Here is a 17,898-nt window from a genome sequence, read left to right on the forward strand (position 1 = left end):
CTGACTCAGCTTCTTTCTCCCAGCATCCTGTTCTGTTTTCTCCGCCTACCAAAGGGCTGGCCTATGAAATGGGCCTAGGCAGTTTCTTTATTAATAAGAAATCATTCCCACATCATATCTGAATACACCCTGTCATAAGCCTGAGTAAGTAAATAATGGCTAGCCTGATTAGCTCTCTGTGATAAGAAAACTAGGGAAAACATAGTTATAGCCAATGAATTACCTTGAATAAGAGTTGTGGGTAATGCAGTATCTATCACTTTAGCTTTCTGTAATGTAACCATGCCAGCAACAACTTTCATTACACCCTTATTCACACTTCCTTTATCCTCCTTGGGTCATTTTCTCCAGTGTGTTGATTTGGGGAAGGGTTGTCCCCATGTTTTGAGTTCTCTGTGGATGTTTTTTGGCCCTGAGGTATCAAACATCAGGCCCAGAATTTTAATAGTACAATTTCTGTCTTACTTTGCTTTTGATATTTTTCTTCTATGACTCTTGAGCAACAATGTTAAGTATTTCTGTACCATCTATTTTCTGGGCTTTTCCTTAAATATTAAGGTAATAAATTGGTTGGTTAAATATTCAAAACAATGTATTCCCTATGAATCTTTGCTAACACCCTCTTCTTGTTTCCGGTCAACCGACATCCATTTCAATCTGAGGCACTGGCTAAAATGATGAACATATTGGTAGATCTCTTAGTGAATGTTAATTATTGCACTGCATGCATCATCCACAATCTTCTAGGTACTAGAAAAAGACAAAATCTCAGCTCTGAAACCATTTTGAAGTTAGTGGACTGTACTATAGGTTTGTTTTTTATTCCTATGTTAATGTCTGTGTAATAGGAGGGTGGTTGAGAAAGAATGGCTACTTAAAAAATTTTAAAAAGTTCCGGGACAGGCACCAAAGCTACAGAGAAACCCTGTCTCAAAAAACCAAAATAAATAAATAAATATTTAAAAACATTGGATAATCTTGTGGTTCCCATGAAACCTCAAATAGATATGCTTTGGTGGAATATCACTCATATTATCATGTATTCGTCTTTTGTTTGTTTTGTTAGATTTATTTACTGCTCTGACAACAACACTCTGGTGTCTGCAGTCTCGAAGAACACATTCCATCTGACTCAGTGCGTGCTGAGAACAACCTGTACATATAAGTTAAGATCTAAAAACTCCGATAAGGGAGATCTTCCAAGTACGGGTACTGTAATTAATTGGTTGGTTAATTTATTTGGTGTTGATAGTGTGCATAATTTTATAGGGGCAGAAAGTGGAACTGGATTTATTAGGGATCATTATAATGCACACTTGCATTTTCTTTTATAATGCTTCTATTAAGATATTAAAACCAGGGTTCACCCTGGGTTCTGAGGAGAAAACACAGACCAGGCAGTCATGCACTATTATGATGAGGAAATATATGGTCTGATATGAGAGAGAGAGAGAGAGAGAGAGAGAGAGAGAGAGAGAGAGAGAGAGAGAGAGAGAATGGTTCATTCCTGTAGACAGAGGCATTTCTGAATAGGTGGAAAATAGTGAGGAGCCAGCTAAAGTAGGTGACTTGATTGCCACCAAGGGTCATGTCTGCGCCTGGGCTGCTGCAAGGACCCAGGTTTGGGTTCATACTCTTGCTATAGCCGAGATCTGTGTTGATGTCCTTGGCTCCTAATACCACTGAGGGTCTAAAGGATAGGACTGTACAGAATTGATCCTGCCCTTCACTAACTAAGGGGAACACTAGGGAAAACTGGTCCTGCCACTCTCCAGCTGAAGCACGCAAAAGAGAGGGCCCTATACCTCACCTGGACAGCACAATAGAGCTGACCCTGTTGTCAGAGGGTGTAGGTGAGCTGACCCTTGAGGGCATGAGAGTGAGAAGCTGTTACTCTCTCCCAGTCACCTGTGATGTGGTGCTAAGGCCAAGGAAGGGAAAGAGACCCTCCCCACTCATGCACCGCTACCACCTATCCCACCCAGAAGTCATGACCATGGGATCTCTGGCTCCACTACTTGTCTGTCACATAGTGTTGGGGTAAAGGGAAAGGGAGAGATGTTTCCCATAACCCCTCACCTCTGGCTTTCTCTCCCAAATGAGGGAGCTGACCCTCCTTCTTTACCAGCTGCAGTACTCAGGAAAATAGTGCTGCTCCTTATCTGGACAGCACAATAGAACTGACCTTGTTGGTAGAGGCACAAATGAGCTGGCCTCAAGGATGTAAATATAGGATAGCTGACCATGCTCCCTTGTCTTCCATGTGGTGGTGAGAGTGAGGGAAAGATGACATCCCCTGGCCCCTGCCCTTGCCATCTGAGGTGAGTAAGTAGAACATCCCATTTACCAGCTATAGCTCTTGGGAAGTGGGCCCTGTAAGCTTGCCTAGGCAGCGCAGTAGAGCTGACACTATTGTCCATGTAAACCAGATCCACGAGGTTATCTGACCTGATCCCCCATCAGTCATTTAGTGATAGATACTGTGAGGGAGAGACACCTTTCCCACCCTGTGCACCTGTGGCCGGTGGAACAGCTGGCCATGAGGTCACTAAGATCAGGAAAGATGTCCCTGGTCTCACTAGATGCAGCACTTGGGAGAGTGGCCCCGCATCTTGCCTGGTCAGTGCAGTAGAACTGGCCCTGATGTTATGAGTGAGAGGATCCTCGGGGTCAGGAAAGCTGCAGAAATGGCCCCACCCCACGTTTCTTGCTGTTTGAGGTAAACTATCTTACTCAGTGCTGAAGATCTCACCCTAGTGGTGAGGACAGGGGAGAACTGGTAGGCTGACCAACCTTGCAATTACCCAGTTCCAGAACCAGGATTAGGAGTTGGTGCACCCCTACATCTACGGTCTGCTTGAGCACAAGACCATGTCCTGCAGACCCAAAATTGCCTAATCTGGATGACACAGGGCAACCACAGGGTACCCAAGAGGAGGCCAGTGAGGGCCCAGTACCAATGGTTTAGCAAAAACCAGAGGTCTCGAATCAGATCTATGACTCTTTGCATCAAACAATTTCAAGTAAATATATATAGATAAAAGGATAGACTGTGAATGATGAGATTTATGAAGAGATTTTTTCCTTTTCTTTTTTTTCTTAAATTTTATTTTATTTTGTTTCATAAGGACAGGGGTTTTATATGAAGGGATGCCAGAAGAGTGGTATTAAGACGCAATATATGAAAGAATCAAAGAAAAATAAAAAGAATGTTTAAAAGAAAAAAAATAAAATCTCATCTTTGGTTTTCTGTTATGGAGAGCAAAGCAGAGTCAGATGTACTACAGATAACCCTTCCTGAGGAACATGCCACACTGAGGCACATACTCAAGGAGCTGAGTGATCGGCTTATATTGATTTCCTCTGTAAATAAAAGGGTTTGGTACTAGGAAGACCAATTGAGGAGCTCATTCAGCTGTCTGGCTTTGTGTTGCTTAAAAATGCATGAAATTGCTTAGTTAGAATCAATCTTTTTCTACTCCACATTAGTGTGTTCCCTGTATTTATATTATGTAAAATTGTAGCTTTCAAGCCAAAGTATGAGTTACAGAATAAATGACATTTTCCTTAGCTTTTTCAAAGTTCTCAGAGATCAATATTGTTCTTCTTTAGTAGAGCTGTAGTGGGAAGAACTAAAGTGTGCCTGTGTAGGTGTATATGCATATATATATGGTTGTGTTTGAAATATGTATGTGCAGTCATGTATATGTGAGTATACTCATATGTGTATACTGGTATTTATATATGTGTGGATGTGTATTAATTTTTAATATGAAGTAAAAAAGACACTTCCAATAATCCTTTCTCAGATTCACTTTGTCTAATTTCTGACTCTACAAAATCCTTTTCTACAAAACATATTGACTTACAAAAGAAATGATCTTTTTTTCTGAGCCTCTCTGATGTTCTCAGGTCTGTACCAAGGGGCTCACGATTTTCATGTGACTTCCTCATTACACAGTCCAGCTGGGCACCACTTTATCAATGGTTTGAAGTGAGATCCACAACTGCTACAGACCTTAGACTCAGATCTGTGCAGTTAACAAGAGCTGATGTTTGGATCCAACTAATTATTTCTGATTTGTGGTTCAGCCACAAGGATAAAAAAAAGGTCTGTATAAGATCACTGCATTTACTTTTGTCTTGTAAACATTATTATTTTTTAGGTGTTAACTTCCTGGATTGTTTGACACTACAAACTTTTCATCTATCTGTGGGAAATGTGTAATGAGATACATTACGTAGTATTTGAAAGCATGTTTTCTGGCTATGTACAGAGCTTGATCATCATTAGTCATCATCTTAAACAGCAGATAAAGACCTGCCAGGATAAAGTTACACTGCCCTAATAGGGAAGGCTCATATACAAACAGGACTCAAGTATACATTGTTATTGTTTTCATAATAATGCATACATGCATTAAAGGAGCAGTATCTTAAGATTGCTGACTACACAGCAAATGGTGCTGGAATTCTCTGCCCTGGAACTTGCTGTGTCGACTGCACTGGCCACAAACTCTTTTGGGAACCAACCTCGGAAAACAAGTCTTGCCAGGGTAAGGATGTGGGGATCAGAAATACAAGTAAAGAGTACAAAGACAGAAAAAAAAAACAGACATCATAGAATAGTCCCAGGAGGGAATTCAAGTGATTACTGAAACCGCCAGTGTATAATTTTCCATATGCTTTTATACCCCAATACCAAAGGGGGAAGAAGGCAACAAAAGACGTCTTTAATATGACAATCCAAACAGTTAATTGCTGAAACACTTTGAGACATCAAGTCATTCACATTCTGTTTTTTTAGACAGTGAAGCCACCCTGAACAAATTATCCCAAAGACAGCCACTCCCCATGTAACCTATAACAAAAGAAGGAGCAGATTACACATGCATATCCTGAGCATCTGCCAGGATGGAATGGATATACTTGTATGAGCCATCTTAATGCCTAAGGACCTCAGTCAGGATGTATGGCTACACTTGTTGTCAACAATTTTGAGCAATCTCCAAATTCTCTGATCATCAGACAAGGTAGAAAAGGGATCACATTTTTGGGACTCTACAAAACTCATAAAGATTTGCCTGCCTCTGACTCCCAAGTACTGGGGTTAGAGGAATGTGCCACTCTACAACTGGGTCTGGAATTCTTAACTCTCAGCTGTTAAGAAGCAACAATATATCTCCCTCTAAGAACAACCTTTTCTATATGATCTAATAATTTTATCTATCTTTATGTACTGCCTTGATTTGGGTAAATACGTGGTGCTCAATGCAAAATTGGACATGACATTGTAATGCAGCTATTTAATAATAAAAAGGAACCCAAAAGAAAGCGATGTCAATAGACAAATGGAGTAGAGATAAACTTCTTGATTAAACCCAAGACAAAATGATGTTCTTGAGGGGAAACCAAATAAGAAACACTACAAATCCTTTTAAAACCCTTTTTAACAAAGTGATTTTTGATGGGCACTCCACCTAACTTGATGTCCTTATCGTGGAAAGAAGCCTCCTGGACCATGAAAGCAGATGTTCCTTCAGAGAGACTTGACATTGTAAGGACAGCAATTGAAGGTCAGCATCATCTCTCTCTCCTATGACTATATTGTAAAAGTTTGTGTCCAGGAGATGGAGAACCACAGAGGGATGAAAGGTGTCTATGTGAGTGGCCTAGAACTCTCTATGAACCTCAGATTGGCATTGACCCTGTCATCCTTCTTCCTCTGCTTCCCAGTACTGGGATTACTGATGTGTGTCACCACCTTGTAGATTGCCATTCATCAACAGCTGTCTTAACTGACAGTTGAACTGAAGGTCAATAAGCAGACAAGACTCATGGGACAACTTCACAGGTGTTTCTCCAGAAAACAAAAATAATGAAACCAGGAAACACTTCTTTGATTTCAACATGTATTTCACTAAAACATCACATGATAAAAAGTGAAGTACACAGCTGCAATATGTGAATCAACTTGCAGACCTCAAATAGCTAACTGACCCTGATAGGCATAAAAAAAAAATCAGCTAATCCTGACAGATGCTTTGAGATCAATAAAGTACAGACAGTGTTTAAAAACAAAGCCTCAGGCTATTTCAAATGTGCATGCAAAGGCATACAACGCACACACACACACACACACACACACACACACACACACACACGAATATCTAGGATGGTAGATCTGAGAGTATCTTTACTTTCAATATTATTTCAGTTTATTCATGATTAAGTAAAAACTGAATTATAGCTACAAGTTCATGGTGATTTAGTTTCACTGATTCATTTTTCTCTAATATACTGATTTGCCAACTGTAGGTAGGAAGGTGGGAAAATAAAGGTGCTTTCTATTCTTCATTAAGACTGCTTTCTGGCAATGGGGAGACACACTAGGTAACTCTAAAGTTTGTGTGATGGGATTCTGCAGTTCCTGAAGGAGGAAGAAAGCTCAGAGAGGAGTTTCTAGAACATTGGATTCCCAGAATTCTTCCCACTACAGAGTGAGTGACCTAGAAGATCAGAAAGCACAGCCCTTCACTCTGGACTTTCTTGTCTAGTGTTGCTTTATCCTTTAATGTGCCTTCCTATAACTTCTGAGCAGCACAAAAGGGATCAGCACTTATGTATTCTAGCTGTTTTTAATAAAGCTAGATAGAATTGGATGACTTTAAAAAGAAAATTCTTCTCTTAGCAGATGCAGTTTTTCATGTAATTGTAACTCCCACATAATCTCGCCATTCTGCTAAAGAGTTAACTCTTTTTAAGTGGGGTAGCCCACAGCAACATGATGATGGAATCAGAAGAAATGCCAAGTTTAAAGCAATTTTATTTGATATTATAAATAGAGATGCTCCTTAGTTTCCCTGCAACCCAAGCCAAAATTGTTACACAGAAACTATATAATTACAATACTGTTTGGTCTATAGCTTAGGCATATTTCTAGCTGACTATTATGTTTTTAATTAACCCATTTCTATTAATCTATATATTGTCACAAGGCTTTGGTTTGCCAGAAAGATTCTCGTGCCCTTCTCCTTCAGCAGTTACATGGCATCTCTCTGACTCTGTCTTCTTTGTCCTAACATTCAGTTTAGTTTTTGTTACCTAGCTCTATTCTGCCATGTCATAGGCCAAAGCAGGGTCTTTATTAACTGATAGTAATAAAATATATCCAACAGCATACAGAGGGAATCCCATTTCATCTCCCCTTTTCTATCTAAATACTTTAACGTAGTAAAAAACCACTCTGAAGTAATTGGTGCTCCCAGAAGCAGACATTTCTCACTGTTGAGAAACATCGAAGTTCTTAAAACCTTTTAAATGCCATATTCTGTGGGGTTTTGAAGTGTTGAAGATTATTGTTCTAACTGATATATATCTCTGCCTTTCTAGAAAAACTAATTAACATGATTAAAAATTAAATTATTATAGATGACAACCTATTAATCTGTATTTCTTAATTATACGTTACATTTTTAAGTGAACTGCACAAAAAGATAATACTTTAAACAAGAGCAGAAATACATACACATAGTATAACAAAATTGACCAAAAATCTGTATCAATAGACCAAAATCAATACTAATATAAATTATTCATTTTTATATAATATTAACAGTTTATAATCAATCACTTTTAGATGAAAACAAATATTTAAAAGCAATCATTTGGGGAATTTGGGTGTTGTTTACCCAAATTGTTTCCTGCTGTTTGTTGGCTGAGGTATTTTTAGAGTTCATGAGACCTTTTGGGGGTCTTGTTCCATCAAACAACATTAGCTTTGAAAGAATCTACAGGTTCTCATCTTCAATGAAAACAAGCAGAATCTATTTTCCAAAGTGACATATAATTAGACCCAAATCTTGAAGTCAAGATACTTCTTTGTTGGCTTACTTTGCAGATCCAAGAATCAAATATCTCTCTGCAGTCAGAAATTCAAAGAAAACACAATAATATACATAATCCAGCTTTGTGTGTATTTCAGCTTTGCATGGCTTGTTTTTACTTTATTAATTTTTAAATTTTAATTAACTTTTCCCCTTTAATCTATGATTTCTCTACTCTGTGTTCTCTCTCCTTAGCCCATGTACATTTATCCAAAACTGTGACCCATTTAGAGGCCTTTTTCATCTGAATCTGTCTTTATTGAACATCTATAATCATTTTCTGACCAGGAGCTCTTCTTTTTTAAAAAATGCTATATGGACCTGGCTAGAACCATCTCCATGATTCTTCCTGTTTGTTCTGCTTAGTCCAACATAGAAGAAACATGTCACTGCCTGTGCAAGCCATGCTCACCATCCCAGCTCCAGGGATGCAGGGGGTATTTGTCACCATTAAGCAATTTGTAACATGCTGCTCATGGAGCCCATTTAAGTGCTCTGTAACCACACAGCACAAACCAGGAAGCTGGCTTTTTAAGGAGTCTCACAGCTTTTGCTGCCAACATTGACACAGGAAGCCTTCTCATAAAGGAAATGCACATCTGCTTGCCACTAGCAAACAGAACCTACTTGAGAGGATGCTGCTACCAAGAAACTGGGCTTAACTCTGTTCTTTTGTTTCAAATTTCTGCCCACACTCTCTCAGGTTTTACGTGGATGTAATTGGTACACGTTTGGCACCATTTTGTAAATAGAGACTGCTCATTCATTTCCTGGCCACCCAGACCTGAATCACATAGAACACATAGAAAGTATACTGATTCCTACACTGCTTGGCCGATAGCTTGGGCATATTCCTAGCTTGCTCTCATATTTTAAGTTAACCCATTTCTATTAATCTGTTTATCTTCATGAGGCTGTGGCTTACCAGAAAGTTTCTGGTGTTCTTCTTTAGTAGTTACATGGCATCTCTCTTACTCCACCTTCTTTTCCCCAGTATTCAGTTTAGTTTTTCTGCCTAGCTACATTTTTCTCTTCTATAGGCCAAAGTAACTTCTTTATTAACCAATGGTAATAAAACATATTCATAGCATATAGAGGAAAATCCCACATCAGGGGAGATTTTGGAGTAATCAACAAAGACTTTTAGTTTCTTTCTGGTTTCATTACAAACAATCATCCCATTTATGCCACCTAGATAGATGTCTAGTATATGAATGGAAGAACTGAATGATATATTTAGAAACAAATGAGAAGAGACACTTAGTCACAAACTTTTAGATTCTTCTAAACTGTGAGGGTAAATACATCTTGTGTTTAATTTTCTGTTCACCTCACAAAATCCTTTGTCTTTAACCACAGAATAGTAGAGGCATTGTGAAACATTTTTTCTCTTCACACTTTTGCTTGTAGTTGTAAGTGAAGTATTATGGAGAAGCCACAACCTTGGATATGTACAGTGGAAATAGAAATTCATTCTCACAAATACTTCAGAATACTTGAAGCCCTATTTAGTAATCTTATTATGGTCATTTAATTTTACATTGTTAATGATTCTTTCACATGTGAGGCAAAACAGTTATATTTATATATCTACCTTGCATGATGTATTTGTCTATTATCTACTAAGTATGTCTATCTATCTATCTATCTATCTATCTATCTATCTATCTATCTATCTATCTATTTCTACCTATCTATCATCTATCTACCAATCTAAAATCATCTATCTTTGTCTCATCTCTATGTCTGTAATTTGGGGTACTATATTCCATTTCTGACTATGAAAAAGTGACCCACAAAGTTTTAGAAATAAAAGAGTTCATTTATTTCTTGAATTTTAGAATTCTGACATTTAAACCAAAGAATCTAAGATTTCTTTTCTCATATTTGATCAAGATTTAATGCAAGTCTTTGTTCTATTTTCTTTTCATTTTGTAAGAACGTCCATGTGCTGAGTTCTTTGTAGATGTTCTTCATGTGTTTGTCTTCTATTTATTGAATTATCCTATTAATCTCAAACTAATATATTATAGATTTTTCCAGTCCTATTTTCTTTGAAATTAGAAACATCATTCCTTCTCTTTCATTTGTTTTTTTTTTTGTTGTTGTTGTTACATCTCAACCAAATTTCCCCTCAATTATCTCCTCTCTGTTCCTTCCTGACACAGCCTTCCCAGTCCATTCCTCTGCTTCTAGAAGAATATTTCAAACCAAATGATGTACTAGTGCTTATAGATAAGAGACAGAATAAAGTGAATTATCAACATGGGCCATATAGAAAAAATTGTTATATATGATTGAATTAATAGAAATTTGTATAAAGGGTAGGTAACCTGGGTGTTAAAATTCTCCAACCTAAAACTTAAAAGTTGACTTTTTTTGAGTTGAGAAGTTTCTTTCTCTCTGTGAAATGTCTTATTCTAATCCTAGGATTTTTTCATGTATCAGACATTGGTATCTGTTGAGGATAAAAATAAAAACATAGGAAACAAAAATCAAAGTTTTCAGCCTCAAAGAAGTTCCCACCTAGGCAAAGGAACTACCAAACTAATCATCAGCCACACGTGTGCAGGAAATGATGCAGTCCACAGGATAACACTCACAGCACTGAGCTAGTGATGCTGTTGGAAACACAGATTGCCTCATTACCTCTACTTTTTCACCATCACCTGCTACCAGCATTGCATTTGTACTCTGATTCCATGGACTGCTAAAATCCTTTCCCTACTCAGAGTCCTCATTAGTGCATTTACCATCCCTTGTCATTCCTAGGAAGCATGTGCTGTGTTAATAAAATAGCCTGAACTCAGAGGCTTTAGAGAGTCACTGTTCTGATCCTTGATTAACACCCTCAAAAATCAAGTCCATTCTTTTCATGTTATCCTTACTCTGGCTGGTACCATCCCTGAGAGTATCATAGATACTTAAAGTGCATTGGCTACAGTAACTTCCTTCCTGCTGGGCTTCATATTTCCTGGATGAAGTGAACATTTGACCTAGTTTTAGGTCTAAAAGTCATAGCAAATGAAGCCTTCATGTGAGACTGTGAGTCCATATCCTCATCAGGGAAGAAAGGCACTGGTTCACTAAGAACAAAGTTCTTCTGTAAGTGTAGAACTGAAAGAGTTGAAATCAGAAATCCACAGAAATGTTTCTTCACTAGCTATTTTCACTAATACTTTCTTTGACTTTTTTATGGACACTAGGGAACATTATGCTGATATTAATTTTATTTATCTTATAAAGTATACTTTCAAGCTTTCAAAAGTATCATTAGAATAATTTTGTAATTAGACATTTGAAAGTGAGACAAAATAAGAAGTAAGTTGAACCTACTATTGACAAGAAAATGATTTGTGTGGTGGCATTACAAAAAAAATTCAAAATTATTTTAGCACACCTAATAATATGCACTACAGAATAAATTTAAATAACATTGTGAATATAAAACTGCTTTAGATCTTTCCTGTGTGAGGCAACATAAATGCTTTTCTTTTCTTTTTTATATTGTTTTAGAAGTCAAGCCTTCAGTTTGTAGACTACCAATAAGACCAGAAAAAAAAACTACAAAGTGTAAACACAAAACACTACAAAGGACACATTCTAGCTATAGGTTACTTTACCAGTTTTATTTTTTTAAAAAATAGTTTTGAGTTGTGAATTATGTTTTAGTGCTTGTAATTTAGGCTAGTACATGAAACAATTCCATACTTATATCAGTACACATAACTCTTTGTGGGTCTGAACAAAAAGTTTGGAAATGGTTGAGAAGCCACTGACCTCATTCAGAGCTCACTTTTAAGAATTGATGGGCAGATCTCCCAAGCTTAATGGCCTGGAAGCAAAGAGTATATCTAATGTATTTCTTAAATTGCTCCTAGGTACTAAAATAATACAGTTTTCTCAGAAGTAGTGACCTTCAGAAGTAAACTGGACCAGATATTCCACCACTGCCACTAACAACAAAGATTCTGAAGCTAAATAACTTAAACCCTTTTCCAGGTGTAAGAAAAGTACAGACAGGTGGGACTTCGGTATGAAAACAAGCATAAAATTTTAAACATACTCTTTTCATTATTTTTAAATTGCCAGACTATGTATGTTTGTATGACCATTGTATAAGTGCCATCTCAGTAGAAAACTTTTAAAAGTGATGGATTTCCCTTGTGTGTGTAAGGTGATGGTCTCCTGGGGCTGGAATTGTAGGTGTCTGCGTGTAATGAGATATTGTTTGTGTCCTTTCCAAGAGCAGAAGTGTTCTCAAGTGCTGAACCATTTCCTCAACCCTTTCATGTACACCCATGCTTAGGGTTACCTCCTTTCCCATCATTCCCCTTTAACTTTCATATCTATTACCTCTCCTCCTATTACCTTTCCTAACCAGGGTTCTTTCTAGTTCCTGGGTTCTACAGTTACTTCCAATTAAACACATCAATCTGCAGGTTCCATGCTGAGACCCATATATGAGTGAGAACATTTGTTTTGCTAGATCTGGCTTCCCTTACTCAGTATGTTATTCAATTCCATATATTTACCTTTGTGATTTATGATTTTATTTTCTTTCCAAGTAAATTAAATTCTGTGGCATCACTTTTTTTTTATTTTCCATAATCAGTTGAAGGAGTCTTTGCTGTTCCCATGCCCAAAGTGTTCTGAATAGAGCAACTGTGAACATCAATAAGCATATATCTCCACAGTTGGAAATGAAGTCCTTGCGTATATCAAAGAGTATCATAATTGAGTTGTTGTTGTGGAATAATACCCTTGTATGCTGTATAGATTTGTCACTCAAATTGCATTAATGGAGCTCTGATTGGCCAACCACCAAGCAGAAAATAGAGGCAGGCTAAAGAAACAAAGAGTGATGGAAAGGGGAAGCATGGAATTGAAGATGCCAGCCAGATATTGAGAGAGCAAGATGGACATACCTACTGAGAAAATGTACTGCCACATTGTAGCATATAAATAAGAAATATGTGTTAAATTAAAATGTAAGAGCTAGTTAATAATAAGTCTGAGATATTGGCTGAGCATTTACAAGTAATATTATGCCTCTGTGTAGCAATTTGGGAAGTGACTGGGATTGAGTAGCTCTGAGATAGGAAACTTCCAACTACTAGTCATATTATAGATCTATGTCTAGTTTTCTGAGGATCTACCATATATATTTTGACAGCACTTGTACCAGTGTGCACTTCTACCAACTGTGTATGCTCACCAACTGTGAATGAAAGATTCCACTCCCGAAATCTTTGTCAACATTTCTTTCTTTGTTTGTATAACATTATATACATGTTATTACATATTGTTATAATTAAATTGCTACTCATCTGGAAGCCTTCTCCCTACTGACTAGCTTTCACAGTTTTCTAAGGGGTCATGCAGACTTCTGAGAGTAAAAGTCATCAACAGCTTTAGAAAAGCTGTGAGCCCTGTGATTATAATAATGAGCCATTTTATGAGTGTAGCCAGTGCCATTCTGATTGAATCTAAGACCTGTTCCATAGGCAGAAAGACATCTAGGCATAAATTGGACATTGTCATTATACATCAGGAAGGCTCAGGGATCATTTGAAGAAAGAGGAGCAAAGACTGAAAGAGACAGAAGGTGGGAAGACCAGAACAAAACATTGTCTTCTGGGTCTGACAGGTCTGTTCCACTTACGAATTCACTGCAACTGCTTTTCTCTGCATAAGATCCACAGAAGTTCAATCCAGTCATCATTCTAACATGGACATGAAGGACTTCATGAATCCTCAATCATGAGGCACTTTGGACGGTTGATGGTTTCTGGAAAAGCAAGAGATACTTTTTTTAAGGATGTAACCCCTGGTACGTCAAAAATGCTCCAAAGGAAGGCCACACAACCGAGGTTATAAAGGCAGCACAAATTGGACTCTATAAGCAATTTAATAAACAGAAATGACAAAGTTGAGGGTATGTGTAGATATGGGAGGAGTGAAGAATTAATATGATTAAAAATACCTTATGCAAAATTACAAAAGAATTAATCAGTATTTTTAAAAGCTAAAGACAATTATAAATAGATGCCATTTTTAATTTAAGTAATACTTTTAATATTGTGAAATGTGAATGTCTGTAGAAAAATCTATGTGAAATAAGCATAAATTATGTTAAAAACACAACATTGAAATTAGTATGAGATTTACAGATATAATACACAAAAAGATGGTGAGATTTTTCTAGCACAGCAAATTACAGAAAAGAGTAATTTTATCATTAACATTTGTGTAAGATGGGAGAAAGGCAGCGATCATGAGGGTGGGCATTAAGAAAATTCCCATAGCGTGTCTGGAAGCAGTTCTATAATTGTGACTGTGGCCCATCATTCACAGTGGCTGCAATGCACAGATGAATGACACAACTTTCCTTTGAGTCATTTATATCTACTATGGTTAAAAAAAGTTTATACTAAGCATTAAGCCATCTTAAAGGCTATTAGCTAAAGCTATTCCCATAGCATTTACTAGCATAGCTCCCTGAGGTAAGGCTGAGCATACATAGTTACAGACTCTACCCCTGAATATATTATGGCTGTAGCCATAGGCACAGCATATGAGCTTCCTGCTTCTCAGAATACCCTGTGGTATGCTGTCCTAGGTGGATTATATTAGACTTTGGGCCCTTTTTGACAACTACAGTGAACTAAGAACAGTTCTATTTGTAATTCAAGAGTTGAGGAAACACCGGATTCATGGTTATTGTCTGTACTCATTCTGTCCCAGAACAGACCTTCTAGAGACATGCAGTAGGTGGAGCTGGATAGTCTGGGCAGATGAGGAAACCTGAGGGGAATTATCTATGACTTCTCCTTGGCAGAAATTACATCATGATCCAAGTACGAAACTACATTGAAAATTGCATGGGTGAACCTTGGAGACTTCAGTTAGGATTTGGAGACTAAAATAAAACATTATACAATATTACAATACAGAGATGTTTTAGAAAAGTACATTGGAAAAATTGACTGGGTCATTTTTCTAAATTTTGTATAAACTTCTTATGAAATTATTAATCTGTTATTGAACAAGCAGTAAGTATGCAGTGAAGTAACTGTAAGGAGAAGATGCACAGATGTCTTTTATGGAATTAATAATAGCAAAAGGTTTGCATTATTTCTACTTAGTCATGCTCATAATTTTCAACTTTTCCAAAACTGCAACACAGTAAGGTTTCTTCTTTCTAATGTCTAAAAAAGCACTGAAATATCTACTTGTGTACTTTCTTCTGTTCTATTTACAAAAAACCTCTCTGGTTTGTAAAGCTGCAGGTGACACACTTTTCCACATCCAGACAGAACAGTAGAAACAAATTCTTTTTATTATTCATGGGCATGTGCCATGTCACTTTATAACCATTGTAATGTCACTGTCTTTCTGCTCATGTCCCCTTTTCAGAATAGAGCATCCCTACAAAGCTGAATCCCAGTTTTTAACTTAAAGATCTTCTGTGAATGTACCACTGTAGTCTCAGCTATTTCTTTGCCTAGAGTTTATGCACATTCTGTTGTTTTGAGTTATTAAAGGACTCACACCATTGTCCTGACTCCTACTCCTCACTTGATGGAGGAGGGTCATCTGTCTATGTGTTACTCTTATTGGTTAATAAAGAAACTGCCTTGGCTCTTTGATAGGACAGAAAATTAGGTAGGCAGAGTAAACAGAACAGAATGCTGGGAGGAAGAAGGCAGTGAGACAGATGCTATAGCTCTCCTCTCCAAGATGGACGCAGGCTAAGATTTTTCCCAGTAAGCCACCACCTCGTGGTGTTACACACATTAATAGAAATGGGTTAATCAAGATGTCAGAATTAGCCAGTAAGAAGCTAGAGCTAATGGGCCAAGCAGTGTTTAAAAGAATACAATTTGTGTGTTGTTATTTCAGGTGTAAAGCTAGCCGAGTGGTGGGATGCAGCCCGCCGCTTCTTCTATATTCACTTAGCCATTTTCTTCATTGATTTCCTGGGCCCTGATCAAATAGACACCCCAAAGTGTTTTGACTGAGAATGTCCCCATATTTGAACAATCCAGTTCTTGGTGCACCTTGGGAAGCTTGAGGTGGTTAAGGTTTGTTTTTAGAGTAGAAAATTTTGTGCCACTTCCAGCTTGGTCCTTCTGATTTGTGATTTGCTTTGAAGATGTGAACTTTCAGCTTCTGATTATTGTCATTCCTTCCCCACTGTTATGGACTTGTGCCCTAACTGGAGCCACAAGTCAAGAGAAACCATCCTTCCATATTCAAATAAGGTATTTATTCCATATTCAAATTAGGCCAACACAAATTAGCTAATACAGACACTGATTCTTTTTTCCTTGTAGAGTAATATTTAACAGAATTTGACTCTCAGTTCTTGCTAACATAACAATATTGAAAGGCAGAATAAAGCATTTTTTTGCTTAACCATAGATTTCACTTTGTATTTCTCTAACATGGCAAACATGGCTGTTGAACAGGAATCAAGCTTGGTGACTGAGCTGAGGGCTCCTAGCCTGGAGGTGTACAAAGGGTTTCAAGTTACCCATGAAGATTATGCCATACTTGCTCTAGACACAGAAGTTCTACAAAACAGAGTTATCATAAGAATATCCACTTCTTAGAGATTAAAAAGAAGGATATTGACAATTCATTTTAATATCCAGAAAGTGGCAAGGCCGGGTTTGAATTTCAGCAGTTGTGGATATTGACCAGAAACTCCAGTTAAGTGTCTATGAGCAAGTTTCAGACATCATATCCTAGAGTGTCTAATGTGTTACACATAATTATGCCCTTTGATAGCTCACTGTAAACAGGAAAATTTGTCATTTAAGTAAAAAACAAGCTACTAATAAAAATGAAAGGCCATGTGTGCAATAAAATGTTACTTTAAAACTGGAAAGGCATGTCATGATAGAATTTCATGCTTATAGAATTCATGTTGCATTTTCACATCCAAGCACACTCAAGTTAAAGTTATATCATAGTAGAAACGTTGATTCAGAAAATATACTGTCTGCAAGCTATAGAGGCAAGAGTGGGCAATGTGGAATAAACAAGTCAGGAACGTAAAAAGGGCTCCGTGTGTACACACCAAATAAGGCAGCACCAACATTCATGAGGCAAAACTGACAGAATTATAAGCAGATGCATGAATACTTTTGTTAGTACTGGGGACTTGAACACAGCTCTAATAAGGAATACAGGTCTTGCAGCTAGAAAAACAGTGACATTTCAAAATCTCAAAAGCGCTGCCCGGTCCTGCATGCAAGTATCAGCTGTGGACATCTTCCAACTACAGCAAAATTGAAGTGGTGTTGGCAGCAAAACATATTACACTGTGTGCCTACTCATATTTTATCAATATAAATAGGAAAATATCTGCCTTAGCCTCTATGGAAATTACATTAGAAATCAGTTATGGAAAGATGAACAGAAAATCTAAAGTTGCTGGAGAGTCTCCAACATGCTGTATATAACAAATGGGTCAAAGCAGACACATAGGGAGAACGTGTAAACATTTTGATGTAACTCTTACGAAAAGAAACAGAAATTGTCATTGTTTTGATTACATTTATAGAAGCATTGGAAAGGCTGAGATAGAGTGCTTTAGTGCTCCAGATACAAAAGGACAAAATGCATTTATTTCATTGTTGGAATTTTATTTCATCTTCAGCTGCCACATCAAATTTTGTCTTTTAATTTTAGTGTTTCCCTAACACCTGGCAAGCACCTAATATTGTTCCAGCCTCTGGAAATGACAATAGGAAGAAATTGCCAGTGTGTGCCTTCAAATAATTTTTCTAAAGAATATAAAAATAATGGAATTGAATGTTTGGGAAGCAGGATCAGTATTTCACAGAGGGAAGCTCCTGGAGAGGAGGAGACACATGGTTAAAGAAGACCTTTTTTTTCCCCCCTAAGGAAACTAAAAGCTGTTAGGAAAACTCAAGGAAAAGAATAGCAGGAACATATAACATTTCTTTTCTCTTAAAAAATATTATCATTTTAATTTTAG

Source organism: Microtus ochrogaster, unplaced genomic scaffold, assembly GCF_000317375.1.
Source record: "Microtus ochrogaster isolate Prairie Vole_2 unplaced genomic scaffold, MicOch1.0 UNK14, whole genome shotgun sequence".
Classification (NCBI taxonomy): domain Eukaryota; kingdom Metazoa; phylum Chordata; class Mammalia; order Rodentia; family Cricetidae; genus Microtus; species Microtus ochrogaster.